The sequence below is a fragment of the Triticum aestivum genome, chromosome 7B (genome assembly GCF_018294505.1).
Source record: "Triticum aestivum cultivar Chinese Spring chromosome 7B, IWGSC CS RefSeq v2.1, whole genome shotgun sequence".
NCBI classification, from domain to species: Eukaryota; Viridiplantae; Streptophyta; class Magnoliopsida; order Poales; family Poaceae; genus Triticum; species Triticum aestivum.
Genome location: NC_057813.1, coordinates 304,537,142 through 304,552,450, shown reverse-complemented (window position 1 = coordinate 304,552,450; position 15,309 = coordinate 304,537,142). Strand labels below are relative to the sequence as shown.

Below are 15,309 nucleotides of genomic sequence, written 5' to 3'. Positions count from 1 at the left end.
ACAACCGGAGAAAAGGTCTCCGAGAAAACAACGTCGGCATGTTGTGCGAAGCCACGAACAACCCAACGGGCCTTGTACCTGTCCAAAGAGCCATCTGGAAGGAACTTATGCCGAAATACCCACTTGCCAGTAATGATGTTAGCTCTAGGGGACGGGAAACCAACGTCCAAGTCCGGTTGGCGATGAGGGCATCATACTCAGAGCGCATGACGGCAAGCCAATGCGGATCACTCAACCAGAGCGCACCGAGCACGGTACAGGTGAGACGACCGTGACACTGAGGTTATGATAGCGAGGGTTCGGTTGCCGGATCCCGTCCTTGGCATGTGTCAACATAGAATGATGAGGCGGCGGAGGTGGTGGCCGAGCCCGCCGTCGAGGAGGAGCCACAGCCTCGGGAGAAGGCGAGGCGACGGTGACATCCGGTGTCGAGGCGGCAGGCAAAGCCGGAGACGGGACCGCCGATGATGACGGCGTGACCGCAGCCGAGATGATGGGCGACGAGGGCGGCGAGGCCGCAGGTGGCGACGACGAAACCGCGGGCAAGGCCGCGGGTGGCAGAACTAGCGACAACGACGGGGCCACGGACGAAGTCGCGGGTGGCCGTACCAGCAGCGGCGACGGAGCCGTGGACGAGGCCGCGGGTGACCGCGATGACGACGGTGATAGGGCCGTGGGTGGCCGCGATGGTGACGGCGACAGGGCCACAGGTGGAGCCGTGGGTGGCGGGGTGGCCGCGGGTGGGGGGAGGTTGCGGGTGGCGGAGAGGCCGCGACATGCATGGGCGACGCCGACCGAGGCAAGGTCGGCTCCTCCTGAGCCGGCGAGTAAGACCCCGCCGAGAGGCCTTAGGGGCCCGCCAAAGAAGAGGGCGGGTGCGGTGAAGGAAGCGCAAGGGCTCCCCGAGACCGTCGAGTGGGAGCGTCCAAGGTCGGAGCTGCTGTCGATGAAACCTGCTCAAAGGGAAAAATAGCTTCATCAAAGTAAACGTGTCGTGAGACGAACACTCGACGAGAGACCGGGTCGAAGCAGCAAAAGCCTTTGGTGTTGGGTCGATAGCCAAGAAAGACACAAGCGAGAGAGCGTGGTGCGAGCTTGTGTGGCGCGGTAGCGGTGATATTGGGATAACACAAGCAACCAAAGACGTGAAGATCATCATATGATGGAGGAGACCCGAACAGAAGATGGTGAGGGGTATAGTTCCAGCATGGTTTACACGGCCGGAGGTTGAGAAGGAAAGTGGCGGTGGCGAATGCATCGGTCCAAAAGCGAGGTGGCATGTGTGCATGAAAGAGCAAAGCGCGGACACTCTCATTGAGGGTGCGGAGAACACGTTTGGCACGGCCGTTTTGTTGGGATGTGTATGGACAAGTTAAGCAAAAAATGGTGCCATGAGTGGATAGAATATGGCGAATGGAGAGGTTATCAAATTCTTTTCCATTATTGGTTTGAAGATGAGCAATGATGCGATGAAAATGGGTGTTGACATAGGCATAAAATGAGTGGAGGGTGGAGGCGACGTCGGATTTGCAGCGTAATGGAAAAGTCCAAGTGAAGTGTGAAAAGTCATCTAAAATCACAAGGTAATATGATAAACCCGAATTGCTAGGCTCTGGGGATATCCAAACATCACAATGAATAACATCAAAGGGAAAAGTAGCAATTGATGAAGATGAAGAAAACGGTAGACGAACGTGTTTTCCTATGTGGCAAGCATGGCAAGTGTGAGCCGCTGATTTATTACATGAAAAGGGAAAAGTGCTCAAAATTTTATGAAGAGCGTCGGCGCCGGGATGACCGAGACGAGCGTGCCAAAGCGAGACGTCGGCATGAAGAGCAACCGGGCCACTGCTGTAGAAGCACCACATGGGTAGAGATCATTGGGAGAATCACATCGGTGCAGAACCCTCCAGGAGCGAGCATCCTTAACATAAAAACCAAGAGCATCAAACTCAACAATGATAGGATTTTCACGAGTAAGAGTACGAACAGAACAAAGATTTTTTAATTAAGGATGGTGAAACGAGCACATTATTGAGAGTTAAAAAAGAATAGGGTAACGGAAGGGAGGATGAACCATGATGGGTGATGGGAAGAGAGCTGCCATCACCAACCATGATGCGGGAGGAGAAGGGATAGGGAGCGACACGAGATAAGATACTGGGGTTGGAGGCCATGTGAGCAGCGGCGCTAGTGTCCATGTACCAATCGTGGCCTCTGTTGTAGGCGCTCGGCGAGGGGGCAGCATGAAGGGCGGACAGAAGCGCCGGGTCATAGACCGAAGGGGCGCCACCATATGCACCATAGCCCGGCGCACCACTGTATGCTGAGGGACCACCATAGGCCGACGGGCCACCGTAGGCCACGGCGGTGCCATACGCAGCAGGGACCGATGTGGTCAGCATTGCCTAAGGGGTGCTCGGTCGTGGTCCGAGAATGCCCAGAGCTGGTAGGCGGGGGACGGGCATGGAGTAGGCATGCACTACTCTCGTCCATGGGTTATACCCCGAGAGCCAAGGCGGGGGAGGTGCAGCCGCCGCGGGCGCAGGAGGGTGTGGCGTCATGTTGGAGTTGCGGCCCCGGCCCTCGCGACCCTTCTGCTTGCGGCTGCCGGAGGGTGTAGGCGCGGGTGGCGGGGCAGGAGCGGCAGCGCGCGGCCCCGGCTGGGTTGGGGAAGAGCCGTGGCCGGCGGCGAGGCTGACGTGGAGAGCAGCGTGGGTCGCCTGCCGAGCGGTGTGACGGAGACGCTTTTCCTCCATGCAAAGGTTGTGACCGCCTTCGCGTACGTCGGCATGATGAGGGAGAGGTTGGCAGCGGATTGGCCAAGGTCGGGGTGGAGGCCGCGGAGGAGGTTGGTGAGGAGGACCGAGTCATCGATGGCCATGCCGACGTCGTGTAGCTCATCGGCGAGAACCTTCATCCACGTGCCGTACTCGTCGATCGAAAGATCGTTTTGCTGCATAGTGAAGAACTCCCCTTGAAGAAAGGCGCGACACTGCAGTTGATTGTCGAGGAAGAGTTCACACATGCGCGTCCACATAGCATATGCGGACGGATCGTGGGCGTTCACCATGTTGAAGAGGCTACCGGAGATGGTGAGGAAGAGCCACTTGACGATGCAGGCGTCCACAGCGAGCCACTCGTCGTCGTCCTTCATGTCGCGGATGTCAATGCTCCTGTCAACATGCTCGATGAGACGGTAAGAGTGGAACAGCAGCACGAAGTACGTGCGCCATGCATTGTAGGACAGTAAGTCAAGGTCGAGGATGACAGGTACATGGTCCTTGATGTGAATCTCGTTGAGGCGATCGGAGGTGAACATGGCACCAGAAAAGGAACCGGCGTCGGATGCGTCAGCCTTGGCCATGGAGACGGTGGGTGGTTAGGGTTTTGGGTGGTGGTGAGAGGAGGAGGGAGCGGTAGCTGCGATGGGTGTGGGGAAGAAGGCGGCGGCGGCTACAGAGGGAAGAGAGTAGCGGCGGCGGTGGCTATGGGAGGAGTAGCAACGGCGGCGGCAGTAGGGTTTAGGAGTTGGCGCGGCGGCGACTAGGGGTAGGCGCGGCGGCTTAGGGGTGCGGAAGCGACAGAAGAACGCGGTAAAACTGATACCATGTAGAGAGGATATTTGGTGCAACTCATTGTATTCCATGGAGTAGGTTATATTATATACACAGAATGTCTTGTGTGACAAGGTAACTAATCCTACCATATCTCTAGGAGTTAGCTATACAAGGCTAGAGAAGATAAGACTAGAGATACAAGATATGTCACGTCTAACATATAATAAGAGAGTTAGTCCAATTTGTTTGTCTTGAAATATGGTTTTTTGAATGAGGTACTCCATATATTTTTTCAATACCTCGTCATCTTTTGGAGTACCAAGTGCCATAGTTCTCTGCTCGTCAGAATCTTCATAGAGTTTTCAGCTTTCTCCTAATCGTGCTTTTATTTTTGCATCTTTCATTGTTGTTTTTATCATGTATCTGAACAGATCGGCTCTCTTCATCTGCCTTATGTTTAATGACACCATTTTTTGAAAAATTCTTCGGCTTACTCTACAAAAGCATCAGAAGATCAGTTCAGTTAAATTGTGTCAAAAATATAGTATATTTTGAATAGATGATGCATAAGGGAGTGTAATCTATAGATAATTAGGCATGTTGTTACTGTTTATTTATTTTTCATTTTTATGCAAATATTAACTTTGAGAAATATAATAGAATGGAGGAAATAAGTAAATATCATACCATTTCATTGTCTCCACTCTTCATAGATTCCAGATAGAATAGTCTTGAGGTTGTGTAGTCTGGTCTACAATTGGTGAAATTGTAGTTTGTCAATCTAAATTGAAAAATTACAGTCTGACCACAAATACTTTGGATTGGTTTTGGAAGCTCGTCACTTTTGTTACAAATTGATGCAACCATGTTTTTTGCCGACTCATGAATTAATTGTTGGGCTTCTTTTTCAAATAGAACGCAAGATGCAGATGCTGTTGAATCACTGATTTTAAGCTTAATCTTATATATGCAAATATGTAACATAATAATTTAAGAATTATTCTATTAAAACTATTAAGATAGAGCTCTGTTAAACTCTTTGGCGTGGTTTGGGTTGAGCTTTTATATCACATTTGCTACGATAGTAGTAATCAATTCTTATTTCAAGTAGCTTCTTACAATTATTTTCGCTGCATGATATGTAGTACCAACAATATCTTCTATTAACATCATTAATTACTGCTTCCCCGATAAATATCCTTCCCTGTAGAGTAAATATAAATATATTTATGCTTCTGAATGGGAAAAACAATTCATTATTTTTGATGGATTACGAACCTGATTTGAGAGTCCAACAGAATGCCATTTAACTCTTCTAAAGCGTTTCTATTGTAGCGCATTTGCTTTTCCAGTGTCCCTTTTAGATGGTTCCACTAGTAGAAAAATGGTCTAATGTGAAACTCATTAGTCCCGGTTTGCAATTAAACCGGTACTAATGTTACCATTAGTGCCGGTTCCAACGGCCAGACGGGCGGCGCTCATTAGTACCGGTTCGTGGCGAACCTTTAATACCGGTTCGTGCCACGAACCGGTACTAAAGAGGTGGTGGCCTTTAGTACGGGTTGGTGGCTCCAACCGGTACTAAAGGGGGGGGGGGGTCTTTAGTACCGGTTGGAGCCACCAACCGGTACTAAAGGTGGTGCGCTGCCACCCACAGTGCACAATATTTAGTCCCACCTTGCTAGTTAAGAGGAGCTCGCATCGGTTTATAAGCCCCGCCGCGGCTACCGTGTCGAGCTCCTCTCTAAGTAGGCCCTTTGTGGGCCTATTGCAAATCTTCAGCCCTGTGGGGCCTATTGGGCCGTACGGGCCTGCATCCTGGCCCAACTAGAGATTGGGTTTCTAGTCGTATGCAGGCCGTGCCGGCCCAGTAGGCGGGCTGTTTTTGCTTTATTTCAAAAAATAAATAAAAATAAATCCTTACCAACCGGGACTAAAGGTCCCCCAGACCACGGCGCGCCTCGTGCCACGTGGTGGGCCTTTGGTCACGGTTCGTGTTGAGCCGAGACTAAGGGGGGGGACCTTTAGTACCCACTCTTTAGTACCGGTTCCAGAACCAGTACTAAAGGTCCTTACGAACCGGTACTAAAAGTCATTTTTCTACTAGTGTTCTCCTCAGCATGTAGTTCTTTGATAATATTTTCCTTGGAACAAATGCTATTTGGAGACAATAAGTGATAGCTGGAAACCCGATGAACAAGTTCACGTCCGAGGGTGGCCTGATCTTCATGTCGTAGGATCGAATCGGGAGGGATAACTAGCTGCAAGCAACCGTGATAACTAGCTTTATACCTGCCAAGGTTGGATGCAACCCATACGTTGGGGATGGCTGACCGAAGCTACAAGAACTCCAACCCGTTGTCCGAACAATCGCAGAACCACAAACCGGGACTAATCCACACAAAACGGCTGGAACCGTAGAGCACGAACTAGGGGGAACCAGAGGCTCCTTCTCGCGAATCCGAATGAACTCACAAGAGCAAAGGTAGCAAGATCTCTCAGATCTCTCTAGCAGTCTTGCTGCATAAGCTTGTAGCTGAATGGTTTGACAAAAGGTGTTCTAGAGGATGGGGGAGATGGGGTTTTATAGCGAGGACAACCCCCCTTAGCTAGGTGTGAAAATGGTTTCAAAAGTAAGCAGGTTTGCATGGCTTCCTTGGGTGAATAAGCAGTCAACTTTGGGAGTTGTTGGAGAGCTCCTCGGAAATTCGCGAAGCCTTGACAGCCTGGACACCTTCCACGAGAATGACTAGTACTTTTGACTCACAACTCCAAATGATGTGAGGTTTTTTGCATTGGAAATATAATTTGATTTAGCTTCTGTTGGTGTACCCCTATGGCCCCGTCTCTCCATCATATGGGTGTGCCACCACAAAACATCAGAGGTAAAAACTAACAGCATCAGCTTCACTTGAAACTTGTTTTCTTCGAACTCGTTCCTCCAGTCGCTTCAAGAGCCCATAGGTTGTTGGATTTCTTCCATGTGATACCTAAGTTCAACCAACAACAATGGGGATGAAAGTGCAGCCATGTGTTCAAGATTATGGTATGAACTTAAGTTAGCGTTCACCTGGCCATGTGTTTGCTTGATTCGGCTAAGTAATTCTTTCCAATTAAATGGTGCATTTTTCTAAAATTCCATGTATGATGTACCCATGTGATCATCAATAAGTTATTAGCCAGGGTACTGACATTGATGCTAAAAGGGCACTATTTGTAGGAATTTCGCTTTTTTGTACATCCATAATCTCAGGAATATCTAAATTTATAAAAACTTGAGTTGCACTATTTGACGATAGATAATATCCTGCATGGTGGTTCAAATAATCATTTTCCTATGTAAAAGAAAGTAGAGAGATAATAAAATAAGTGATTAAAATTTGAAAGAAGACATACTGCCAAATTTTCTGACTGTTGTTGATGTAATTATAATGACATTCCCTATTGACTTGACATCAATCAGTTTTGTCACCCAATAATCTAACTTTGGCTTCGTGGTCTCTGTCAACAAAAAGTAAAACAATTTTGAAGCCATGACCTGAGCACCTTGGCTGCAAATAAGATGTATTTTTTGGCTTACTCGATTATAAGGAAAATACCATGGATTCTATAGGGGCCATGATATGTTTTAGTTTCTTCAATTGGTCCTATGTGTGTTGCAACTCCAATAACATATGTTAGCACATGAATTCAGATGGCATTTTATACATTTCATAAAAAAATGTAGCTTAAAAGTTCATTGATATCATACCTGAGAGATAAGTGTCAATGCTTACTCTTTGGGAGAGTACCTCCATGCTTGAAAAGTTGAAACCATGCTTTGGAATGTCTTCATTATCTTCAATCTCCTCTATATTTGTTGTGGCTGAGAAGTTAATCATCATCTCATTTCGTACAGGTCGAAATTTTGCTACTGCTGGAAAGACTCTCACATTTTTAATGAGGTACACATTGCCTTCTTGAATAAATGACCTTCACTTTTCGATACATGCCTTATTGATAACTCCATGCAAAATGGCCCCTTCAATTGTATTTGTAATTAGCATGTAAATTGAAGCTAAATTATCAAAAAAATATCAAGAAAGGATGTAATTTCTATGAGGGATCCATAATACCTCTTCATCAATAAGGACCATGTCTAGACTAAGTATTTCACCATTACTGATCAATATGGAATCCCATAGTCTTGATACTCTTGCCTTGATTGTTAATTCCTTTCCTCTACTGGTAGCATTGATCTCACAAAAGGTTTTGTATGCCATGGAAGACTTCGTCATTGAACTGCAACATCAAAGAGATAGTTAGGAATACCTATGAGGATGTCTATGTGTTTGTTACATGTACATGAGAGCTATTTGTCCAAACCTTTGTGATTAGACCCGATCGGACAGGACGGCGGACCGTTTATGATGGGGGCGAGGGAAGGTGCTATCCGTTGCGGATGATGAGAGATGTTGTAGAAGCTGTTGTCGTCAATGTGAAGCTGGAGACGTGTGCTAGAAGAATTAAGATCTATGGGATGGCCTCACATCAAGGAGATAACCCGGAGAACGATAAACACCTAATGTGTACGTGGTGTGTATGTTGATATATATATATATATATATATATATATATATATATATATATATATATATATATATATATATATATACAGCCGATCTATTCTACTAATATTAGCAGAATAACTATTCTGATAACACTTCCGCACTGCACGCTCAACGCAAGTGCACATCATTCTTTGAACCAAGTGTGCTGCAGTACTCACACGAGTGAACTTCTCATCGGAAAAAACTGTACGCATTGTTTTTTGGTACTGTTTTTGCTCTACTTTTTTAACCGCTTATCGAAATGAGGCGTGTAATATACCATTGAAAATCTATGGATTAGCCGCAACTTCTCAATGTTGAAAACTTTTCGAGATTTCACACGGTTTAAGAGCAGTTTTGAAAATGGTGCGGGCCATGACGAGTGGCAGCGAGTGTTTTTTGTGATTTCTTCTAAACCGCTCATCGGAACGAAGCAAATGATACACCGTTGGAAAGATATCGTCGAGACGCATCTTTTTCATATCTATCATTTTCTCTAATTCGTTACGGTTTAAGAGCAGTTTCAAATTTACTAAATCGCGGAATTCTGTTTTTAAAAAAATCAAATTTTTGGTACTGTTTTCGCTTCAGTTTTTTTAACCGTTTGTCGAAATGAGGCGTATGATACACCGTTGAAAAGCTACGAACGAGACACAACTTTCATATGTTGAAAAGTTTTGAGATTCCTTACGGTTTTTAGTTAATGTCAAAAATCGTCCGGCTGGCGACGAGAGGCAGCGGTCGTTTTTCGTGAAATTTTTACCAACCGCTCGTCGAAATGATTCAAATTATACGCCGTCGAAAAGATATCGATGAGGTGCAACTTTTTCATGTAGAACACTGTCTCTAATCCTTACAGTTTAAGACCAGTTTTCATTTTACCGAAATGCGGACACTCTGTTTTTAGCGACACCCAGATCAACGTGTGTACTGCATCAAATAGAAGAATGCACTACATCAGACTGAAAACCGCACTGCATCACATATGCAAATGAGCTTCTTGATTTCTATTGTCTTTTTATAAAAAAATTGTTTTCTTTTGCCTTTTTTTCTAACAAGTGGACCGCAGGGACTGAACGAGGGAACTACATCTAATAAGAACTGAACTTCATCAAGATGTTTTGGTTTCTGTTCATGAACACGATAGAGTGAATTAACATTTTTTTCTATAGCGTCTTTGTAAGTGTACTGCAATAGTTTTTATAAAAATCTTGTGTTTGTTTTTGGGTGAACTGAATACACCCAACATATACATTACATACAAGAATTCATTCACATGGCCAAAATAATATGAAAAAACCCACACAGACACACTAAACTACCATGGCGCAATGCCGCCCGAAAGAACTGATCTGCATGCCCGCTCGCACTGACCTGCACGCACACACTGGCGACCTACTACAGCAGTGAGTCAACCGAACTGCATGGAGGCGGCAACCGAGCTGCACAGGGGCAAAATAACTCCATGAGACCTTTTGCGAGCTGCTTCCCACGCACCACAGACTGCACACATGCACGGGCCGCACTACACGGACGCGCCGACGGACTGCAAGGAGGCGAGCTCACCTGAAGGAGCGCACACTACCTGCAAGCAAAAACTACAAATTTCTGCAAGTGTACCACATCACTCTTGTGGCCGAGCTGCACGGCGATGGTCACTGGACCGCAGAGGAGGCCATCTTACTGCACGTTCTCACCGTCTGCACTGTAGGCACCCACTATCATACTGCACATGCTCACCGTCCGCACTGCAGACACCCGCCATCGTACTGCACAGGCTCACCAGAAAATGCGAGCTCAGGGAAATAATCCTGCAAACAATAGCTGCTGAAACTGCACGTCGGCGGGCCACGAGCTGCCCTCTCTAGAGATGTGGGATGCTAGAAAAAGATGCAGAACGGATCCTACCGATGTATCGAACAGCATTGCCACATGAGACGAATCACAAAACAGAGGGGAGGGTGTAGTTGAGCACGATCCCTCCTCCTGCATGTGGCACCAGGACTCCCGTGCCCCCGCGCTTGCCGACTGAGCTGCAATTTCGACATCGGCAAGCTGCACGGACTCACCGGCAGAACTGCACGACCGAGTATAGAGAGGGAAGGGTGTTGGCGGCGGCTGTAGACGGAGGCAGGGTCGGCCGCTGGTTGCGGGCCACCCGCACGGGACCTGGCTTTGGCTCACCTGCCACATAGGCTAATGCCGTTGAGGAGGCTCGGATCCAGCAGGAAGGCGGATGGATCCTACAGGGGGACGACGGCGGACTAGATGCAGCTCGCGCCCGCAGTATTTTTTGCCGCTCACCGGGAGACAGAGAAGAAGGGCGGGGAGATCCAGAGGGAAGCCAGGCAGGCTAACGGCAGTGCGGCGGCCGTGGAACTCACCGGAGTCGGAGATGATGTCCCCTCAAGCAGTGTTCCGGGTCGGATCAGTTGTCGGGTGGCTGGGACGGGCCGGATCCCGTCTCCGGCCCGCTGCGGGGGAGCAGCCTGCGGCCGAACTAGAGGCACGGCTAACGGGGGGAAGGTGTCGGTGACCGGTGGCGGCGGGCGTCGTGCCGCGCGGCGCGGATGGCCCGGAGTTTGGGTGGTGGCGCTGTGGCAGCGCGGCAGAAGGTGGACGGGGAAGGGCGAGATGGCGGCGGCGCGACAGAAGTGGACGGGGCTGGGGTGGGGCGAGGCGGAGGCGACGCCGCAGAAGGTGGACGGGGGCGGGGTGAGGCAGAGGCGGCGTGGGAGAACATGGACGGGGGCGGAGCGGTGGTGGCACGGCAGAAGGTGGAGGGGAGGTGGGGGATTTGGATCGGGGGGAGGGAGTGGGGTGTTGTGCGGGAGGTGGGGTGGGGCCGTGGGGGCGTTGCGGTTTGATTTGTCGGGCTAGGTGTTTTAGTTCGCGGGCGTGGGACAGTACAAGAAAGTGATGTGCAGAATAAGACTCTTAAAGGGTGTTATCATAATAGACCAACGAAACCACGTTTGGATGGAGACCATGTGTATTTTTCTCTTGAACAATTAAATTACGATGCATGGCCATTAAGAATACAAATAGAAGGCCAACATTTTTACTCTACAGTTTTTTGCTCAGGATCAACGTGAGACAGACGACATGGACAGGTACCAAGGGGAGGATGTCTCCTGTATACATATCATACTTTTTTTCTTTCTGATATAAGGGAAATGGAGAAGAGTCCAAGTCAAGGAAGACTCATGTACGTGTACGTGGGATGGGAGACTCCAAGTGGAGAAAGACTCGTGGGACAGGAGAGCACGTCTAGCCTCCTCACGTTTCATCCAACGGCTGTACACGCATTATATATTAAACGGACGGTCAATTTTTCTTAATTTCACGGTTTAACGTGGTGTCTCGTATGGTGCTTCCAATCAGTAAATATATATAGAAGATATTTCATCTGTCATCATACCATGTTTTCCACTCAAATGTTGTTCTTGTGCATCAGACATCAAAAAGGAAGAAGTTGATTGCCGAACCTGAAGGAGCACCAACAAGATCCTTGAAAAACATGGTGGTGCCGAGAAATCAGATAGCACCCCATTTATATTGGCTCTACAACCAGTGACACAAAACGTATGACTAACTCCAACAGACTGTACACATACTTCACCGGCCACAACACTAGCCCCACCACACATGACCTGCACTCTAGCAAAAGGTATGCCGATTTCAATTGCCATAGCACCAGCCGTACCACAGAAAAATCCCACTCCAGCAAAAAGTACAACAAATCCATCGACCGAAGACCTATCCCAACTGCAGAGACGGCCAACTCCTGCAGATTGGAACCCCATTCCAGTTATTCCTAGTTTAAAAGACAATGCTTTCAATGTTGTTAGGAGCTACGTGCATATATTTTTATCATGGGAAGATTATAGCAAAGACAAACACCATTTTCACATCTTCCTGTCCCATTACGTGTAAGTGCTATTATTCATGGTGATTATTTTCCTATTTTCTGTTGATTGAACACATCAATGATTTACATTACATTGTCGTAAGTAGGCGAGGGTCAATCTGGATAGTCATGGCAAGCAAAGCTTGCTTGCGATTTTCAAGGAAGCATTGCAGCAGTATCGGCGTTACCTGAGGAAAACACACTTTTATGGCAAGTCTATAAACGAATTTCTGGTGCAGTCTCCTGTGCTAAATTTAGAAAACATTGAATGGAAAAACCTTGTTATGCACTGATCTCATTACCAGGATGAGGTACTGTGCGTTATATCACATGACAATTTGAACTTCTACTTTTCCGTATGTGCCTTACAGATCTCTTTTGCTGGAAATCTTCTCGAAGAAGAATTCTGGTTTGAAAAGGATGATAGGATATCGCAAATATGCTTCCCACTGCTTTGCTCTAGTTAGTATCTATTATCCTGTATCATTGTACTTGCTTTCATACCTGGTTCATTATGTGACAACAATATGCATGATAACTTGCTTATTAATTGTTCCCTCCAAATTATCAGATATGTATTAATGGTTACATTAATGTAGAATATACCCAATGCCAATGAAAAAGTTTAGCTCTGCATTGTTCTTGTAAGTACCTGTTGTCCTTTATCAGTGTACTTAATGTTGATAGCTAGTTGTTCATGTACCATCACTCTGCATCTTATTTTTCTTTTGCGCTCCATTTTCTACACATCAGATCTATATTTACTCTTACCATAATGTTGGGTAAAACCAATGGTACTGAAGAAGTTTAGCTCTACATTGCTCTTGGTTGTACCTTTTGCCTGTATCGATGTACCTACATTTATAGCTACTTGGTTATGTAGCATCACTCTTCATCTTATCTTAAATATTCTCCATTTTTTTTCTTATATTATCACATCTATATTTACTCTTAAATGTAGAATAAAGGCAATGCTTATGAAGAAGATTATGTGGTAAACTTCTTGAATTGCCCCCCCCCCCCATCAGCATGGACAGGGCTTTATAGAGCCGGTCTTCACCACTAATGTAAGTTTGTCCTTCTCAAGCCTTCAAACTTTGTTGTATATATTTGGTCATGCATGACTGCAACAGCTGTTTATTTTTTGTGTTTGCATCAAATTGCATGTTTAAAGTTTATTATGAAGTTCATAAACAAAAGTTTACCCTTCTCAATTTAAATTTTTAGTTGTACAACCAAGTTCCTTCTTCATACCATGTAAATTAAACTATACATAGCAAGTGATCATCTTTTGCACTGCATGTATGCTTCTGTTCTTGATCTGTAATCCAGTGGTGTGGTGTAACTAGCCAGTACAGCACAATGTCATATTCTGCAATGTCTTAACTATGAACATTGTCATATTATTCTACTATTATTTAATCTGTATCTTTATTTGCCAGTCTGAAATGGGATAAATTGACAACACACTAACCATTGATACTTATTAGTTCTTGATCTGTAATCCACACTACTAGGAAAAGGGCTATAGATGATATGGCCACTAATGGCGCACCAGACATTTGGTGCGCCACTAATATATAGCAGTGGCGCGCCATGTGCTGGTGCGCCATTAGTGTGAAAGACACTAATGGTGCACCAGACGCATGGTGCGCCACTAGTAACAATTTTTTTTCAAACATACTAATGGCGCACCAGGGCACAGTGCGCCATTACTAGTTTTAACTAGTAATGGCGCACCAGCCACATAGTGCGCCACTACTATATATATATTTTTTTTTTTGCAAAACTACTAATGGCGCACCAGGGCACAGTGCGCCAGTAATGGCGCACTGTGCCCTGGTGCGCCATTAGTATATTTTTTTTATTTTTTTGCAAAACTACTAATGGCACACCACCAGCAGGTGCGCCATTAGTAACCAGGGTTACTAATGGCGCATTTGTAGGTGGTGCGCCATTAGTAACTTGGGACCAGCTAGATATTTTGGACAGCCACACCTACCCACTCACTTTCCCCACTTCATTCGCTCCACCTCCTTCTCCAAGCTTGTCTTGGCTGCCTCCTCCTCCTCACCTCATTTGCACCATAGATTCATCCAAATTAAGTGGTTAAATTACCTTTTTTGATAGGTAAGTAAGGGGGAAGCTATCTTTATGTTGTAGATCTACTTTTTTTCTCCGTCCAACAATGTGCACATGCACTTTTTATGGCCTAGCTAGATCTATGTATGTTTGTGCTGTTGCATATGTTTGTGGTGTTGCATATATGTTTGTGTTTGCAGGTACCGGTATTTAAAATGCGATAGTTGCCAATATTTTGCCGGAATGTTGATTCATTTCTGTTTCGGCGAGAATTTTGGCACTATGCATTATTTTTTGTCTTATTTTTAGGTAAAGTCATGCCAAATTTTTTCTTGGTTCTAAAATATCGTTTTGCTCTACCCCGCAGGCGACCATGGTCCGCACGATGACCGAAGGCATCGTGAATAGGTTTTTGAGCTCCGCGAAGGCCGAGATGCTTCAAAAGAACGAGACGAAGATAAGATGTCTGTAACGAAGATGCAAGCTGAAGAGCCTTATTGTGGACCCGGATTCCGGGCCTACTCTTGCGTGGTTTCATGGATGGCTATCGGTGGCAAGGTGATGAAGATGACTATGAAGTCGTCCATGGGGGCCGGGTAAGAAATGAGGAAGGGCAGCAAGACAACCACCACAGCTCGAGCGGGCGAGAAGACGAAGAATCTCCAGGACATGATCACGACGGTGATGCTGTACACAGTCATCATGTAGAAGATGCAGGACATGATGATGAGGAAGATGCCGGAGCAGACGAAGGGCATGATCATGAAGATGAAGATGCCGGAGCAGACGACGATGGACCATCGATGGGTGGGTGCAGGACCCTCATATTCAAGAGCTGCTTCTCAAGCAGACGGATAACGCAAGAGCTGCAGCCCGAGAGAAAGCCAAGCTGGATCAACTTGAGATAGACACGGTTACTCCATTGTATGAAGGATGCAGGCCCGAGGATACCCGCCTGAAAGTAACGCTCATGGCTCTGAAGATGAAGGTAAAACACAAAATGACCGACGCATGCTTCAACGAGAACATGTCATTTTGGCACGAACGTCTTCCCAAGGGCAACAAGTGCCCGACCAGCTTCGAGGAGGCGAAGAAAATCGTGTGTCCTCTGGATTTACCGCACGTGAAATACCATGTGTGCATGAACAATTGCATCATTTATCGGGAT

General features: G+C 46.6%; 1 long non-coding RNA gene across 1 annotated transcript; it reads right to left on the bottom strand.

Annotated features, from left to right (window-relative positions):
• Window positions 1–9,325: 9,325 nt before the first annotated feature.
• On the bottom strand, window positions 9,326–10,949 carry LOC123161350 (uncharacterized). The gene is made up of 2 exons (XR_006480682.1): window positions 10,058–10,949; window positions 9,326–9,960 (listed from the first exon to the last, which is right to left on the bottom strand). It is a non-coding gene; the product is annotated as an uncharacterized lncRNA (long non-coding RNA).
• Window positions 10,950–15,309: the final 4,360 nt, after the last annotated feature.